The sequence below is a fragment of the Anabrus simplex genome, chromosome 2, assembly GCF_040414725.1.
Source record: "Anabrus simplex isolate iqAnaSimp1 chromosome 2, ASM4041472v1, whole genome shotgun sequence".
NCBI lineage: Eukaryota > Metazoa > Arthropoda > Insecta > Orthoptera > Tettigoniidae > Anabrus > Anabrus simplex.
In genome coordinates this window covers 526,228,066-526,247,258 of record NC_090266.1, presented here as the reverse complement: position 1 = coordinate 526,247,258, position 19,193 = coordinate 526,228,066, and positions in this window count along the sequence as shown.

Sequence of the window (19,193 nt, the reverse complement as noted above, 5' to 3'; positions counted from 1 at the left end):
TGTATAAGGGGGCCATGGATTAGCATGAAACTTCATATGGCAAATCATCTAATGGGCCCGTGCTGACGTGTTTCATAGTAAGAAGAAGAACAATAGTGTGTGTTTTCCTTTAGCAACTTCTATGATGAAGGTTAGAGTTGTTATTCAGTTCCTCAAATGTCAAAAACACATGTATAGCTAGCATAGGATTTCTCTGCTTATGGAAAGCAACTTATTATTATTGTAAATAATAATGGAAGGAGTTCGTGTTTTACTTACTGATTACTGTATGAAGGAAGATAATAGAAGCAAGCTTAAGGATCTGGTTCTGTAATTGATAAACATAAAAAATAAGCCCAGATATAAGTTATATAATAGCCAAAATCATTTGCAAACCTCGAATTATATGTTTCCTCAGGCCAGTATCAAACTGGAATAGTGAAAATACAATTAGTGTGAAATTGTATTCCTAATGATATTGTTCAAGTTTCAGGTGGCGGCCGGAGATGTTAAATCACTATCTGACCAGGGAATGTAAATGAACAACATGAAGTGCTAAACCAATATAGTGCCCTGGCGGACTCAGGCCTCTGCCGGAATGGACGGAATTACAAAAATGATGATTAAACCGCTGCGGAATTACCATGAAGAAGCCAGATAAGTTATTGTACTTGTCTATCTTTTGCTTTCCTAGAATGCTTTAGTAGCGTTAGTCCTTTTGTCAATGTCACGTAGGTGACAAGGGTGTGTTAACTTGAACGATCTAACAGATTTTCGGTTGTATTTGTCGGGTTGCGATTGATCATACGTGGGTAAATAGTGTATGCCGTCAATTACCGTGGATGAGACGTTTTACTGCGTTGTGTCCGTATTATTTATCGCTGTGAAACAAAAATAATATCATTTACTACAGGTAAATTGCAGTGTGACAGTGTGTGTGAAATATTGGTGCGTGATCTTGGTATAATTCCCATGATGTGATATGGATGTTCATTAAGGTGTATTAGGTAATGTTCATGTATAATGTTGATAAGGCTCTTCCTTAATATTGCTTGTGCAGTTAGGATGTGATGATTTGTGCGGTATACAATGTGATGACGAACGTAGGGTCGTCATAAAGCGTGGCGGACACGAGATAATTTAGGTTGATTTTTATGGTTTGCGTGTCGAATTATATTGAGTTTCGAGACGTGTTAAGTTGTTAATGGTGTTGTTAATAGAATTTCCGCCGCATATTTTGTGAGATGATTGAACAAGCTAGTCCAGCGTTAGGCATTGGTATTGAAGAGAGTCATCAAGTACATGAATTAATAAATTAAGTTTCGTAGTTGCAAGTAACGAAATGTTGGAATGTGCGCACGGTTAGGGTCTTAAAATGCAATTCAATGATAGTTATGTTTAAGATCAGAATCACCTATTGCGATCGATGTACATGTAGTAGATGCTTGTAGTAGATTCATGCTGTAGTAGCATTTCAGCTGATGGTGAAGGCAGACCTCGACGCAGTCCAGACTGTACCAACTTATATTTTCATGCTAGTAGATAAAGATTCATTTCAGGTGCAGCCAACAGCTCGATGGGTGGAAACGACGTGCATTTTACTCATTTATGTGTATTGTGTTGCTATGTGTGATCATTTATAAATGCTGAAATCTGTTGGGGGGTTCAAGTTAACTGATATTTAGTTAGTCAGATAGGAACAATGATAACTATGAAAGGCAAGGCGGAGTGGACAGGTACAATTAACATTTGCGACGACGAGTGAATGACATAATATGACCCGATAGACTTTGATATATCCATAAGATTCTACGTTTCTGTGAATTTGTGTTAAATAATTGTTTCCGGTTTATGATGGACAATGCAAGATGGACTCGGTCCTTAGTTAATGTTAATGAATGCATATGATTTATTTTACGTTGTTCATTTCAGTTGTTCATATTCAATCAATTGATTTTTTTTAAATTAAAATGTGATCCTTCCAATTTCTGTTGCGATTTATTTGAAAACTTTGCCTTAGTGTATAATTTACATTTTATGATTGGCAGTATCTATAGCTCAGTCGTCGTTATCTGAATGTGACCGAATACTCTTCGAAGGGCCATGCCCTGAGTGGAGTATCATGCGAACCTTCTGTATACTAGTCGGCAAATAATTTGATAGTTCATGGTTATCTACAAACCACGGCGTCCACGAACGGTCACAATAAGGAGAGGAGTAACTTGGAGGCAGAGTCAGTGAGAGTTAGTTAGTCAGTGAGTGTGTGAGGAGCGAGATTGAGTTCGCTGGTGTGAGTTAGCGAAGAGCGCAGTCAGTGATAGCCTGGGCTGAGGTGTCAGCCTGATGGAGTATCTGCCTGTTGGGGCCGAGGACTCGTTCCTGTTTTCCTGATGTCGTGTGTGTATGTCCCTTGAGGCTGGCTGCTGGAGGAGAACCTGGAGTGTTCTGGAGCAGCGCGAAGGGAACACTGGGTACCGACGTGTGCGGACTGCGAACGGGGTTCGACGGATTGAGTGAACAGCGGGTACTATCCCGACCTGCGAGAATGACGTGTAGGCTGTGGACCGTGACAGCGCTAACGAGTGTGAATGAGTGTCTGAGAGAGTGTACTGTAAATAATCGATAACTCTGTGTGTGTGTGTGTGTGTGTGTGTGTGTGTGTGTGTCATTGTGGATGGGACATGAGAAACTGAGAGAGAGAGAGAGAGCGCGAACCGTGTATGTAAGTATGTAACCGTGTACGTGTGTAAGTAATAAGCTCGGCTATCGTCTGTGTGTGTGTAAATCTGTAATTGGAGTGCTTAGTTGATAAATCTTAGAATAGGACGCTACCAGGTTCTGTACGCATTTATTCATTTATCTACCCTGTGATAGTACATATATCACACCCCCGAATTATATGTAGAAGTTATAGATATTATTGTCAGTATTCGATTTATTATTATTATTATTATTATTATTATTATTATTATTATTATTATTATTATTATTATTATTATTATTATTATTATTATTATTATTTCATTTGTATATTTTGTCATTTATATTGGTAAGCTGGAAAATATCCACATATGTAGGTATGAGTAATTTGTTTTGCATGAGTGGGAAAACATTGCTTTAATAACTCTGGTAATTTGAATGAGTCATATGGCTGCCCCAGTGCTTGTTGTGATGTACTTGTGTCGGGAAATTCATGAGTCATGTATATATCCCAGCCTGATGAGATGAGCTTGTTGTTGTACCAGGGAAATTTGATGATTCATGTAAAACTCCCCAGAGTTTGTTATTGTCTTGGGAGAAAGGAGAAGTTCAGGGCATGTCTTGACAAGAGGTTCACTCATGATTGGCTGGCAAGCACCAATCCAGACGTATCATCTGAGAGGAGGGGGATGTTGATGTCTATAAAAGGTTGATGATACGGCGGCAACCAGAGACATTGTAAGAGACATTGTAAGGGTGATTGTAAAGGTGAAGGTAAAGGAACGAGAAGGAAGATAACTACAACTACAACTACAACTGACGCACTGTACGAGAAGGAAGTAGTGCTGATACACGGTACTGGAGTGACACGGCTGCAATGGACTGGACTTCAAACGTTCGTGGAGCGTAGTCTTGTTATGTTCGCGGAAAGTGGATGATTGTGGAGAGTGCTTGCGCATTAAGTATGGTAGCACTTGTGGCGGCCTAGCATTATATGTTGGTGAAAGCTATCTTAGACTTTCCATGATTTATGTTGAGGATCGACAGACGTGTGTATATATCTTTACAACAAGTGTTAAAATATGTGAACACAGTAGTACAAGGTACAGTATCTGTGTGATGTGATAACTGCCGATTATGAGAATCGGTAAATCGAATTGATATAGAGACAGTGAAGGGTGCTTATCTTCATACATGTACATTGTTCATCGGACCATCTACAAATGGTAGCTTAGTTCTCGCTTTCGTTTTCCCACGGTTTTCATTATTGTTGTTGTTGTAAATATGGAGTCTTCCAGCAATATTTTATGTGTGTATTATATGTATAATGTTGTATGTTGATGAGGTGCTCATGCACGGACTTTGTTAAGAATATAGTTAGCTATTTTAGAATCAGTGTTATTGATGAACCTAGGTGCAGTTCCTACCTAATTAGTCGTTTTCAGGAGGTTAGGTAAGGCCTGCAGCAGATGTACCAGTACGCAGCATTATGTACACGCCCTGGGATATAAAGTTTATCATGCTCTTACCTAAATTCGAGGGATCCATTCTGGTGAACTCTGGCGCCCATACTACGGACATTTCGGTTAATTATGCTTATTAATTTTATTAAGTTTTTGAGTAATTTTATTTATATATTTTTATTCATGATTTTATTTATTATTATCATCAAAAAGTTACAACCCCACCAACACGTTACAATATGTTGAAACAAGCACACAGCAGGGTGGAGTGACGACCCCTGTTATTGCGACGTTAAACCACTAGCAAGCGAGTTGTCCATGATGTTGAGGTCGCAGCTGTGAGCTTGCAGTCTGGAGATGGTGGATTAGAATCCCATAGTCGACAGCCCTGAAGAAGGTTTCCCGTGGATTTCCATTTTCGCACCAGCCAAATGCTGGGGCTGTACCTTAATTAGGGTCATGGCCGCTTCCTTCCCACACCTAGCCCTTCCCTCTTCCATCAACGCCATAACATCTATGTGTGTCGGTGCGACCTAAAGGAACATGTAAAGACATACTCATTTTGTGGAACGAACACATGACCAAATCTTTAGATTTAACCATAAGAGAAATTATGAACCAGTACCAGAGTTGTTTTCCCGCGACCGCACAATATCTTTACACACCCAATCAAGAAATGTATTAATAAATCTACATTTTGTAAGGACAAAGCCTAATTAAGATTGTCACAAAAGAAGAAGTTGACTCTAAGATAAGTAAGGACTAGGGCAAGGCGAATGGAAGGAGTTATACGTCATTATGAAGCCACAGGCGTATGCACAAAGGCAGTCTTACATCATAGCCTGAAACAGTTCGAAAAGTGAAAAGAATCTAAATCCAGTTCACCACAGGTTAACGCGGTAAATTAAGTCACAAATGTGATCTTCCTAATAACCTAATGTATGCTTACATTGGTGTTAGTAGTTGAAGTGGGGGATTCGGCCGCAACCGGTACCGGTGGCCCCCTGGACGAGGCTTGAACCGGTGAGTGACGTCACATTGCGTTGCGGAATCACAGCGCGGTGCGGGCTGCGAGCTAAAACCGCGCCCTTAACCTTACATGATATTACACTGGCTACATGTCTAGTCTTAACTTCACAGACCGCGGGTTCGACCCTAGGCTTAAGGTCGTTAACCTTACAGACCCAACTTTGATGCCAAAAAGTGCAAGATAGGCCCAACTGCTAACATGATTAAGTCAAGAGTGTAAGTTTAACCTAACAGGTAGGCAATCGACTCCAAGCTTAACCTCACAGGACCCGGATTCGACCCTATGCTTAAGGGGGTTTGATACCCAAGAATGCCAGCTTAACCTAACTGCTAACGTGACAAGAGTGCTAACTTAAACTAACAGACTTCAAGTTCGATGCCCGGGCTAACTGCTGGCCTAACGTTACTCTGACCACGCGTTAACCTAACTTAACCTCCTAGGAATTGCAGCTGAACTTGGAACAAGATGGCGGCTATAATGTTTAATACGCATGTTTAATTTATAGGGGCGTAATATTGGAAAGCGACGTAAGGTAGCTTGGGGCTGTACTTGGAACAAGTTGGCGGCTATAATGCTTAATACGCATGCTTAATTCATAGGGGCGTAATATTGGAAAGCGACGAAAGATAGCTTGGAGCCGAACTTGGAACAAGATGGCGGCTATAATGATTAATACGCATGTTTAATTCATAAGGGCGTAATATTGAAAAGCGACGTAAGGTACTTGGAACAAGATGGCGGCTGTAGGGCTTAATAAGTATGCTTTATTCCTAGGGGCATAAAATTGTAAAGCGACTTAAGGGAGGTTGGTGCCGAGCTTGGACAAGGTGGCGGCTATAAGGCTCAATACGCATGCTTTATTCATAGGGTCGTAATATCGCAAGGTGACTTCGATGGCTCAGGGATGAACTAGAAACAAGATAGCGGCTGCACATGGGACAAGGCAGATGGTGTAGGGCTTAACACATGTAATTTATTCATAGAGGAAGCATCTTTCGGGCTCGAAGCTGTATCTAACCTCCCATCCCACCCGCAGAAAGAGCGAAAGCGTAACTTAACAAAATTTGAATTTGATACGCGGACTAACCGCATAAATGTACAGGTTTAACCTTACGCTGTCCAGGCGTAAACCTAAACGGTTGCCCTTCCCTACTCCCTAGCGAATTGTGCAGGCTTAACCTTACGTTGACCAGGCATTAAACTAACCGGAAGCCCTTCCCCACACTAGGTTGCCCTTCCCTACTCCCTAGCGAATTGTGCAGGCTTAACCTTACGTTGACCAGGCATTAAACTAACCGGAAGCCCTTCCCCACACTAGGTTAGCGGTTATACGTTGAACTAATAGGACTGGGGAGATGGTGTAAGACTTAATAGGTATGCTTTATTCATAGGGGAGTAATGTTGGAGCTGAACGTGGAACTGGATGGTGGCAAGGGTTAGGTATCTAGGCTTAATACATATCCTTTATTCATGGGGGACGTAACGTTCGGAAACGACTTAAGGGAGCTTGGAGCTGAACTTGGAACAAGATCGTGCCGGTGCTGACGCGTAACGCGCTGTTCGTTTTTTTGTGTCTGGAACACTCAATTTTTGATTTTAACTTCAGATTTTATAGATTTGAAATCTAGAGACTTACAGTACCGGAGCTTACAAAATAGCATACCCTTGCGTTCAGCTCCGAAAACTGGTTTGCGCTACTTACCGGGTATCTAACAATTGAGGTTAGGACTTAACCTGATATATACTGACGATATTTTCAAGACATGTATCTGGATCATAAGTAATACTTACCCGTAGGATGTTGCAAAACAAATTATACTGGATAGCTGTGCATATGTTCATTGATGAAAGTAGAATGTAGATTGCGGTTTTAGGAGTGGTGAATAAAGGGATAGGCTTTCTGGAATAAATAAAAAAAATTTACATTATCACATATATTAACACATCTGAGATACAGCTTTAAAAGTACATAGCTTTAAAATACATTACTTATTTCTCGCATACATAGTCTACAGTCCTTAATCATTGGATTTAATCCTTTCCAATAGGTATTACAATTTTTACCTCGATTCTTGTAGTGTTGCCTGCAACGTCTGCATGCGGCTACTTCCAATGATATCTTACAATGGAAAGGTAGCATTCCCCAAGCGGAATGTATTTTTGTATCGTAAGCAGCGTACGTTGATATAAAACCCGATGGTAAATATATAATCAAATGCTCTGGCATACAGCGTAAGCGTTTATGTTTATAGAAAGCTGTAATAACCTTACATACTAGTGTATCATTACGTTCAATGCAAGATTTTCACAAACACGTTTTTCTTATTTCGACGCCTCTGCTTTCCTCTTTCGTATTCATGCATGATCCTCGATGTAGAAGGACACACACACATACTAATAATAATGTAGTAAAAATATTATTTTTACAGTCATTGGACGATATTCGATAGTGGATGGTAAGTAACATCAGTCAAATGAATATTAAGACAATAGGCTGTGGTGTTAGAAGGAATATTTTCAGATATCTCAAATTGTAGACGATTATCGACAGGAGATTTTTTTATAGACTCTTCATGATTAGAGCACTCTATAACAACAATCGGTGCCTTATTCTTTAATTCTTCAGGAGAAAATAGCGGGCGATACCTTTTCTGGTAATATGATGATTGAAATTCACAAAACATGTCATAGAGCAAGCCAAATTTATTCCTCTTGAAATTAATATCCATACTTTCGTAGCGGTAAGTAACTCCGTTGAGGTATTGTGATATTTCTTAATTTGCAGTGATCAAACTGAGACCTATCATTTTCATGGTTGAATTTACGATCCGTTTGAATTCCATAAGTAATATACAGCGGTTATTCAGTGAAACGTGATGTTTTTATTGTCCAGCTTGTTCGTAGGTGGTAACACAGCATACTAATGCAGCTCCCAACCTCAAAACCGTATTGGTAATGGTGTATCATTTTCTGCAACCTTGAGCAATCGAATATTTTCTCGACCAGAAAATGTTACATGTGGAATCCTTCACAGGATACCTTGAAAGGTAATTTTTGAGTCTACAGGTACAGCTGCTACTTTAAGAGCATTATAATAACTGCGATCACGGTTCAGAATTTTCTCTTGTTTGGCGTTGATTATAGTGCGTCGATAGTCTTCAGCATAGTCAGAAATATGTTTCAGTGATAACATATCTGTAAAAGTACCGTCCTCATTAATCATCTAGTTGTTGGTAACTTTTCGACACAATCCTGCCATCCTTTAAAAGATTACTTTCTTCAACACTAAATGAAGGGTAGAGTTTCATTGCACTTGTAATACCAACATTCTTCGATCTATTTCAATACTATTTACTTCATAACGCGCCTCCGAAAAGAGAAAAGTTGGACCTTGGTTGTTTAGTTGAGAGTGCTCGGTCCACTCCCATCAGCCTTATCTATTCGTCCTTCGAACAGAGGTAGCTTTTATGAGGTAGGGTGTATACATCTTGCTGATTGATGAACATACGAATGTTATCATTGTTATTAAATCCAAAGGTAAAAGGTTGATAAGGATGGAACTCACTTCGTACTACACCTTCTTGAGTTTCTACTGTGTTCATGTTATCTAGCATCTCTTCATATTGTTGTTGTAGTAGCGTAAAACCTAAGTCTTGGAGAATCTGCCTATGCACATCTGTTAACTCGATAACTCCTCTCAAATATGTAGCATGTCTCCTCGATGTACACCGTGATTTATAGGATTTCTTCATATTGATGTAAGCTGAAGTTTGTAATGTATGTACGTGTGACGGTCTAAATTAATGAGCTGATTATATTTATTCACAAGTCTAAAGGTTATGTTAAGGAAGGGTAAAGCACCACCAACGGTTTCTCATGAATATTGTAACCATCTTCTTCTGTAATAATGAAGTCGTGCAGGATGTGCGAAGTTTGTTTATTACTATACACATCTGTAATAATATTACGAGTAATGCTTACGTGATGGTCGTCGAAAAATGTTATATGTTGATCAGACTCATGACGTACGTTCGGTGTTAGTTCTCTTGATGAAATCCGAGCAACGGTCCAATCGAATCAGTTTGTGATTTAAAGTCAATGTTAAAAGAAGATTCTGTAACATATTTATGTGTAATGCTGCTTACTGAAAGAAAGTACTTATAATTATTGTTACTAAAACTCTCATCACCAAACTGTTCAATTAACACACTTTCAATGTATTCATGAATATCGTCTAAAGAATAAGTGCCTAACGGCAGGGTTAGGACATACTCATCGTAATATAATTTGTTTCTGCCATCTTGCACATTATAGATTTTATTGTAGCTTTCAAATGATACTAGCCGAAAATTGTGTAGCCGATGATTGAGTTCGATCGGTGGATTAAAGCAGACAGTTGATTCAGCTCCTTCTCCGCGTACAGTAAACGTTCTTTCAAAGCTCATCATCACGTGCACACTAATGCCTTTTGTCTGGAGTCTGGGTTTGATATAATAACATTAGATATAATCACACGCGCATGCGTGTGTTGAATTTTTGCACACGGTGTTTTTTGTAAACAATGACCGCACTGCTTCCGAAATATTGTATGAGCTCAGATAGAGGGGATAAGTCTCCATAACTATCGAAATACCATACTTTAAGAGTTACGTTTTACGTAGGCAATGTCATGAGTTCCAGGTTCACGACTGTCGTCTAAGTTGATTACAGTTTCCGTGGTAGCTGCTTTCGCATTTACAACCCACGAAAATCGTAGATTCCTAGTCGTTTATCATACGTAGCAACTTCTTCGTGGGTTAAAGCTCGATGTGGCAGTACATTCAGTAGATGGTTTTTGGCGATATGTAGATACCAAGCCCTTTCTTGTAAGTCGCTAGCTTCATTTGCTCACCTTTAGCTCGAAATGCAATTGCTTCCATCGTCTTATTATGACGCTCACTTCCTTTCAATTGCTGCTTCGCCTCTTCTACAGCCATAATAGTTCGTGCTACAGCACTGGCACCACTTAACAGAGATCATAAAGCTGCTGGTACTGCAAACAGCGCTGGAAGGGATCCGCATCTTTTCGGTACAGGAGAAATTCTCGCTATAGCTGCGCGTAGTGTTTAGTAATAGCTACTCATTTATTGTATTCTCCTCCAACAGCTTTTTGTGCAGCCTTTACAACGTTTTCCCATCCAACAGTCTTAGTTTTCTTCTTCATAATGTCAGGATACCGTTGTTTCACCATTCTGGACACGACTTCTCTTACCAATAGTGATTTACGAACTGATAGTTACATGTTGTTATGTCATTCATTATGTATTTTTAAGATGTACCACTTCTTTATTCAGTCAGCATGAAGATTATAAACCAGCAAGACACACTACCTGTCGGTGACATAGTGTCACATCTCCTATCGTGTTCTGCTACAACTACGCAAAGTAGTCATGGAGCATTGTTTCTCTCTACAGTTTGATGTATCATAACTGGGCAATCAGTATGCGGTAAGACAAATCTTTTACTTATTACCTCTTTAAATGGCATACGCTTCCATAATATTTGCATTTTCGCAAAGTCACTCATACATACATACATACATTATCATTATAGACTGTTACGCCATGTTAAACCTGATATGACATTCAATGAATTTAAAAGTCTGTGCGCTACATGCTGATCATCACAACGTTACGGTTTCTTAGTTATTGATAAAGAGAGTAATGAAATGGAGTATGGCTTTCAGTGCTGGGAGTGTCCGAGGACATGTTCGGCTCGCCAGCTGCAGGTCTTTCTATTTGACACCCGTAGGCGACCTGCGCGACGTGATGGGGATGAAATGATGATGAAGACGACATATACACCCAGCCACCGTGCCATAGGAATTAACCAATGATGGTTAAAATTCCCGACCTTGCCGGGAATCGAACCCGGAACCCCTGTGATCAAAGGCCAGCACGCCAACCATTTAGCCATGGAGCCGGACAAGAGCGTAATGGGCTTTGATCATTTTCTAAGCATCAACACAGTGGCTACAGACTGCACTAGATCTAAAACCGACATCATGTCCACATCAAGTAAAGAGATAACACAACGTATTATCCGTACGCGAAACATTATTAGACGTAAATTTAAAGAGCTTAAACGTATTCAACCAGATACTGTTTTCTTTCGGAAAACGCAACTCGGTGCACCACTAACATTGATTTTTAATCCTACGTCATCTTCTGAGTCTACTACAAGTTACAGTATTATGCAATCATCTAAAAACAAAGAGAAGCAAGAAGATGAGAAGCCCGAAGCAGAAGAAGAAGAAGTGAAGCAAAGCGAGGAAGAGGAGAAGCAAGGAAAGGATTAGGAATAACAGAACGATGAAGAAGATCATAACGTCTCTTTACCATCCCAGCGAGTTAAGTATTTAACTACAGGCGTTGTTGCTGAAACACCTACTACATCAAAACACGGCTTACATTCCTTGTCTGAGGTGCTAATCATACCGGAGTATCGTAATCAGTTAAAGACATTTATTCAAACACCTACGGCTCACTCTTTGCACTTTACATAGTAAACTCCTTACAGGGCAAACCGACACAAACTACGGTATTCGCCATGAAGACGACTGTTTTCGGATAGGTAATACAAATGTAAAGATTAATGCTAGCAGTCTCCTCGCAAAAGGTATCACATATAAACTTACTAAAGGTCTTTTAGAACACCTCTCTCGGTTACCTGACACAGATATAATTTCACAAGATGATATAAAAAACTAGCAATTACCCGCGGCTTCGCTCGCGTGGATTACGTAATTTGATCAAAGTAATCGTTCCTCGACATTGTACTAAGCCATTACCTGAAAATTCCTAAAGTATCAAAACTCACGTAAAAATTAAGTTCCATTTACCCCAGAAATTCTTTGAAAACTGTACTTCTGGGATTATCTTTTGTTGCTAACACGACCAAGCGACATAGAACTGTACATGTGAGAAACAGTCTTTTCTCAAGTCGAAAAAATTCATGTTTCTTTATTTTTAAAGGAGATTCCAAATACCTATTCCCACATCTATAACATCTTCAGTTTTTAATATATACAAAAGTATCCCCATAAAATGAATTCAACTCCTTGATCAGCCCTTGCCCCAACCCCAACCCATTCAAATGTATTTTCCGAAATAGAAATACATGTTCTTTTTATTTTAAGAGGAGATTCCAAATACCTATTTTCATGTCTGTAACATCTTCAGTTTTTAAGATATAAACATCCTCAAAAAATCAACTATTTTTCACTACTTTTCACACCTCGTTAAGTGCTTTCTCCGAAAACAAAAAAGTAAAGGTTCCTGTATTTTTAAATGACTTCCCAAATACCAAGTATACCAAGTAAGTGTTTGACTTATAATCTAGATATACCGGTATTCATTTTAAAAATTCACACGCTTTTAAATTTCCTTTCAGTCCCTTAACTGGAGTGTTCGAAAATTATAAAATACGTGTTTCATTATTTTTAAAAGAGATTCCAAATACCAGTTTTCATGTCTGTACGCCTGTAAGGCCTTCAGCTTTTGAGAAAAATATATATACTCATAAAAATAATTCAACTTCTTCTTCTTCACTTCTTTCCACACCTCTCCCGCCTAAAGTGGGCTTTCCGAGAGCAGAAAAAAATGTGTTACTTTACCTTGAAGGGAAATTCAAAATACCAAATTTCACGTCTGTAACAGCTTCAGTTTTAAGATGAAGTATCCTCATAAACATATTTCAACTCCTTATTTAATTATTTCAACACCACCCCTTACGTCGATTTTCCGAAAAAAGCAAATGCGTGGTTCGCAGATTCCAAATACAAATTTTCACGTCTTTAACATCTTTAGTATTTGAGATATAAGTAACCTCATACAAAGAATTCTGCTAATTTTTCAATTTATTCGTCCCCCTTAAGTGGATTTTCCGAAGAAAAAAGAACACGTGTTTCTTCACTTTGAAAGAAGATTCCAAACACAAATGTTCATGCCTCTAACATCTTCAGTTTTTGAGATATAAGTATCTTCATAAAAGGAATGCAAATCCTTTAACACCCTGCGCGTTAAATTGATTCCGCCCCTCCAAAAAATGCGTGTTCCAAATTTTCACGTGTGCAATATCTTTAGCTTTTGAAATACAGGAATTCAACTAAATTTTCAATTAATTCATCCCGTTGTGCGGATTTTCCAAAGGCAAAGGATTACGTGTTTCTTTAATTTGAAAGAAAATTCCAAATACAAATTTTCATGCCTGTAACACCTTCAGTTTTTGAGATATAAGTATCTTCATGAAAATAATGCCACTCTTTTTTCACTCAACCCCCGCCCGTTAAGTTAGTTTCACACTACCCAACAAAATGCGTGTTCCTTTATATTTCAAAGAGATTCCAAATACCAATTTCCACGCCTGTAACTTTCATCTATGAGATATAAGTTTCTCCAGATAAATAATTCAAATTTTTCACATCCTTTCACACTCCCCAATTAAGTGAATTTTCTGAAAATAAGCAGTACCCGTTTCTTTAAAAGAGCATCCAAATACGAATATCACAAATGTAACATCTTCAGTTTTAGAGATATAAGTATAGTCATAAAAGAAATTCAACTCATTTTTCACACCCCTTCCTACCCGTTAATTTGATTCCCCCCTCCAAAAAATTGCGTGTTTCCTTACTTTTAAGGAAGATTCTAAATATAAATTTTCACTCCCTTAACATTTTTAGTTGTTGAGATATAAGTATCCTCACACAAATAATTCAGCTAATTTTTCAATTCATTCGCCTCCATTTAGTGGATTTTCCGAAGACAAAAGAAAACGTGTTCCTTTACTTTGAAAGAAGATTCCAAACACAAATGTTCATGCCTCTAAAATCTTCAGTTCTTGAGATATAAGTATCCTCATAAAATAAATTTAAATCCTTTATCACCCCGCCCGTTAAGTTTCTTCCACACCTCCAAAAAATGCGTGTTCCTTTATTTTTAAAGGAGATTCCAAATACAAGTTTTCACGTGTGTATCATCTTTAGTTTTTGAGATATAAATATCCTCATACAAAGAATTCAACTAATTTTTCAATTAATTCAGCCCCCTTGTGCGGATTTTCCAAAGGCGAAAGATTACGTGTTTCTTTACTTTGAAAGAAAATTCCAAATACAAATTTTCATGTCTGCAACCTTCAGTTTTTGAGATATAAGTATCTTCATGAAAAGAATTCAACTCCTTTTTCACTCCACCCACACCCGTTAAGTTGGTTTTACAGCACCCAGAAAAATGCGGTTTCTTTATTCTTAAAAGAAATTCCGAATACAAATTTTCACTTCTGTAACCTTAAGTTTGAGATATAAGTTTCACCAGATAAAGAATTCAGTTTTTTCATATTCTTTCACACTCGCCACTTAAGTGAATTTTCCAAAAATAAACAGTACAAGTTTCTTTAAAAAGCATCCAAATACGAATGTCACGAATGCAACATCTTCAGTTTTTGAGATGTAAGTATACTCAATACAGTAATTCAACTCCTTTTTCACCCCAGCCCGTTAAGTTGATCCCCCCCCCCTCTCTAGAAAATGCGTACTTCCTTATCTTTTAAGGTGATTCCAAATACAAATTTTCACGTGTGTAACGTTAAGTTTCTCCAAAAAAAAATACATTTTTTCACTTACTTTCACCCTCCCCACTTAAGTGGATTTTCCGGTAAACCAAAAAAAAGTCTCTTTATTTACAAAGGAGCTTCTAAATGCCAATTATCACGACTCTAACATCTTCGGTTTTGAAACATACGTATCCTCATAAAATGGATTTAAACTCCTTTTTCACCGCAGCCCCCCCAAGTTGATTCGCCCCCCCCCCCCCACAAATTAGTTTTTCTTTATTTTTAAAGGACATTCTAAATACTAATTTCCACGTCTGTAACATCTTTAGTTTTTGAGATATAAGTATCCTCATACAAAGTATTCAAGTAATTTTCCAATTAATTCACCCTCTTTTAATGGAATTTCCTAAGATTAAAGATTACGTGTTTCTTTATTTTGGAAGAAAATTCCAAATACCAACTTTCACGTCTGTAACAGCCTCAGTTTTTAAGATAAAGTATCCTCATAAACATATTTCAACTCCTTCTTTACTTACTTTCAACCCCACACCTCTTAAGTCGATTTTCCGAAAAAACAAATGCGTGTTTCTTCATTTTTAAAGGAGGTTGCAAATACTAATTTTCGCGTGTGTAACATCTTCAGATTTTGAGATATATGTATACTCATAAAAGTAATTCAGCGTCTTTTTCACCCCCTTCCTACCCGTTAAGTCGATTCCCCCCTCCCCCAAAAGTGCGTGTTCCTTTACTTTTTTTTTGCTAGGGGCTTTATGTCGCACCGACACAGATAGGTCTTATGGCGACGATGGGATAGGAAAGGCCTAGGAGTTGGAAGGAAGCGGCCGTGGCCTTAATTAAGGTACAGCCCCAGCATTTGCCTGGTGTGAAAATGGGAAACCACGGAAAACCATCTTCAGGGCTGCCGATAGTGGGATTCGAACCTACTATCTCCCGGATGCAAGCTCACAGCCGCGCTCCTCTACGCGCACGGCCAACTCGCCCGGTACCTTTACTTTTAAAGGAGATTCCAAATACTGTGACCGTAATCAGGTCTCAGCTGACTGAGTATGTGTTAGTGTGCTACTGGGTTTCACTGTGTCGGCGAGGCGCGTGTGACCTTGGCCAGGTGATAGAGAGTTTCTGATTTGAAGGGGTAGCTGGATGACTGACAAAAAATAACAAAAAATAAAAGCGGGCAAGAGATAAAAAGTAGCCAGTGTGTTCACCTGCAATTACATGGATTAGTAATAAATGAAATATTTCTAATATCTTTGGTGGCGTGATATGACTAATTGTGAAAGTACTCATGAATTATATTTTACTGAACTGTGCTAATAATATCACGTGTAAATTATAAAAATTAAAAACTGAATTTCATTTTAATTTCAAAGGTATTTCGGCTAGAAATGATGGTAAAATTATATAATCAAACCCCAGAAGAATTTAGTACTTGAGTTGACTTCACTTCCGACTACGAGTGCCCCGCGCGATATTTAAGGCAAGTCATATGAATACGAGCTCTCACATGCTGACATGTTCCTGGTCTACGATCTGCAGTTACTTCGGATACTTCGCTAGCAGACTTCAGCGTGAACATCAGTGGAATACTATCATCAGGGACAGTGGACTCATTCCTGTGTTCGACGCTTCCTATAATTATGTTAATCTACGACTTGAGTTAGTGCAGTAAACAGACGTCGAAAGAGCAGATAAAATTTTATAAAGTACGTGTTGTTTGCATTCTAAATTACGTGTGTGTTCAGGATTTGTTTTAACACATTTGTACAAGTTTCAGCAACTTCACAAATGAACGTGGAAGAGGACCTCTACGTTATCATCGCCAGAAGAAGATCGAATTTCCTGCCATGAACCCCATGCATTTCATCATGAAGTTTTAAGCCATCGACCATCGTCGGCAGCGCCGAAATGCAGATACTTTCACCTTAGAATGGCTGATTGAGGACCGGGCTTTCTAGATGTGAAGACATCTAAATAAGTTAAGTCAACTACGTCTTATTTATGTCTGTTCTATGTAGCTCTTTATTTCTACTCTTCATCTTTCCTTAGATTTGTTCTATAATATCTGGTTGATTTATTTTCACATTTCACTGGTATTTCTTAGATGTGAGATAGGACATGTAGCCTAATTTGCATACTTGCTTGATTCATGACCACGTTTTGACGAGTTTGACGATGATGGTTCAGTTGAAGTTATCCATGTGTTATCGAAACCATCCTTTCTTATTGTACGAATTTCATTACGATAGTGAGCTGATCTGTGTTTGATGAATTTATTGAGGGGATATTTTTTTAATATTTTCAACATTTTCATGGAAATAGGACTTTTACTTGTACCTTACATTTACGATTGTGTGTCATCAGGATATTAATTCCGAATCGTGTGTATGAAATTATGTAGAGTACATGCATGGTGGTATGTGATATTTAATGGATTAGTTAATCATCGAGACAAATTTAAGGAGGATATTACGTCTTTTTAGGACGATGAGAGGTCCTTCTGATTTTCATGACTACACATGAGTGATAATGGGTTACGATGAGTTAGGGTCGTCGTTATGTTGTACTGTACGTATAATTTATGAGGAATTTGTACGTACGATATGAGTCTTGGTGAAACTGAGTTTTTCACATGCTAATGTAGTAATATTGTTATACATGATGTTGATCATGATATAATGGAAGTATGGAATCTTCGAGATTTTATGAGGTGTAGTTAAGATGATAATGTCTTCTAATGATAAGGACAAGTCCATGTTAAACGATGTACTTCATAATTCGAGATAATATCCTAATAGTGTTCGTGAAAGTCAATAATTCGAAATTTAAGGTACGTGTAAATTTAATAGAAGACCTTTGGTCTTGAGAAAAGACCCTCAATTAAATATTCTAATAATATTCAGTTCGAAACACGGCATGCTCACTTTTCAAGGTATTATTTTGTACTCACGTGGTGACTATCTTTTGAACATAATGGAACGTGTTAATAGAAGAGTGGCGAGATTGATTGACACCTGTTGATGATGTGCAAATATTGTAGATATTTTCTTCTTTGATATTTTCAGCAGCTAGTAGTAGATGTAGAGATTTCCTAGTTGTAAGACACTTATTTTCTATTCATTTGTGTTGTGCTGATGTGTGACACTTTGATAGTGTTTGTACCGGGCGGTACACCTCCACGCCGCTAATTCAAACATTGCGCCAGTTGAAACTCCTCTACTGGAGAAAGCCGGAACTTTAACAACCACATTAATTCTAAGGTTTCTCAGAAGATGTCTTTACTGTAAATTTTGAAGTGTTCTGAACTATGTCGGTTTCGATTTGTTTTTGTTTTCTCTGTAGTAAGATTTGTGAACATTCTCTTCTAGATGGCACTACTTAAGAACTACAATTGTGCACCCTAGTGCGAAGTGAAGGAACTTTTTTTGAAGAAATTTGCTATTCATAAGTTTGTTCTTTGTTAAATTTCTTTCAGTCATTGTTTGGGTTGGCAGTATAACCCTTCTCTTTCCGCCAGTTTTGAATTTGACCAATGAGGAATTTCTGTAATTAATTTTCCACCAATAAGGTGTTTCTTCTTCGTCTGATGTATTAGTTTTTGCTGTCATCCAATAAAATTTTGTGGGCGGGTTGTAATCATTCATGAAACGTCTCGAATTTTTCACGAGGGTATATAAACTGCTGATTTTCTGGTCTCCTGGCCACTTCAGTAACATCTTTCCTAGTGTGATTATGTAGCAGGGGGCGGGAAGCGCCCCTTTCTTCGGGCAGCAGTTCATCCACAAGGTAATGGCCGTTTAATAACTTTATTTCTTGCTAGCTCAGCAGTTTAACCCTCGGGGCAGGTTCGAAACTTTTCTCATGTAACCTATCCTTAAAATGTAATAGACATTTGGTAAAATTTTGGCTTTTTAACTATAAATTGGGATAGAGAGTGCCTAACCCTCTCGAGCTCCCACTCATATTGTTCTGAGGTGACTACGTTTTCATTTCCTTTTTTTTCTCCCTTCGTAATGTAAATAAGTTTTCTTATCGTGTCACCTCCGTAGTATGGGATTAGCCCTTGCATAAGCGGCCTAGTGCCAAATAGGTTTTAAAAATGTTTTAGGAGTGCAAGTTACGCCTCCATTCAACTCAGAATTTTGGGCCATGTAATTGACCTGTTTCTTTACTGAATAGGCCTCAGTAGATTGGGTATTATTACTTGCGCCCAATAAGTTAAGTTGCAGTAAGACTGCAATAAACGATCCCAAGAGGTTCACACACACTTTACGATTTAGAGGCAACTCTGCTTTTATAACAACTTGAAACAACTCTAGCGCCTATTCAGTGGTTTACAATCAAATAATGTCCTCCCGTAGTCTTATACTTGTTAAGCAAGTTCAGGGTGCTTACCTCCCATACCCCCTAGCGGT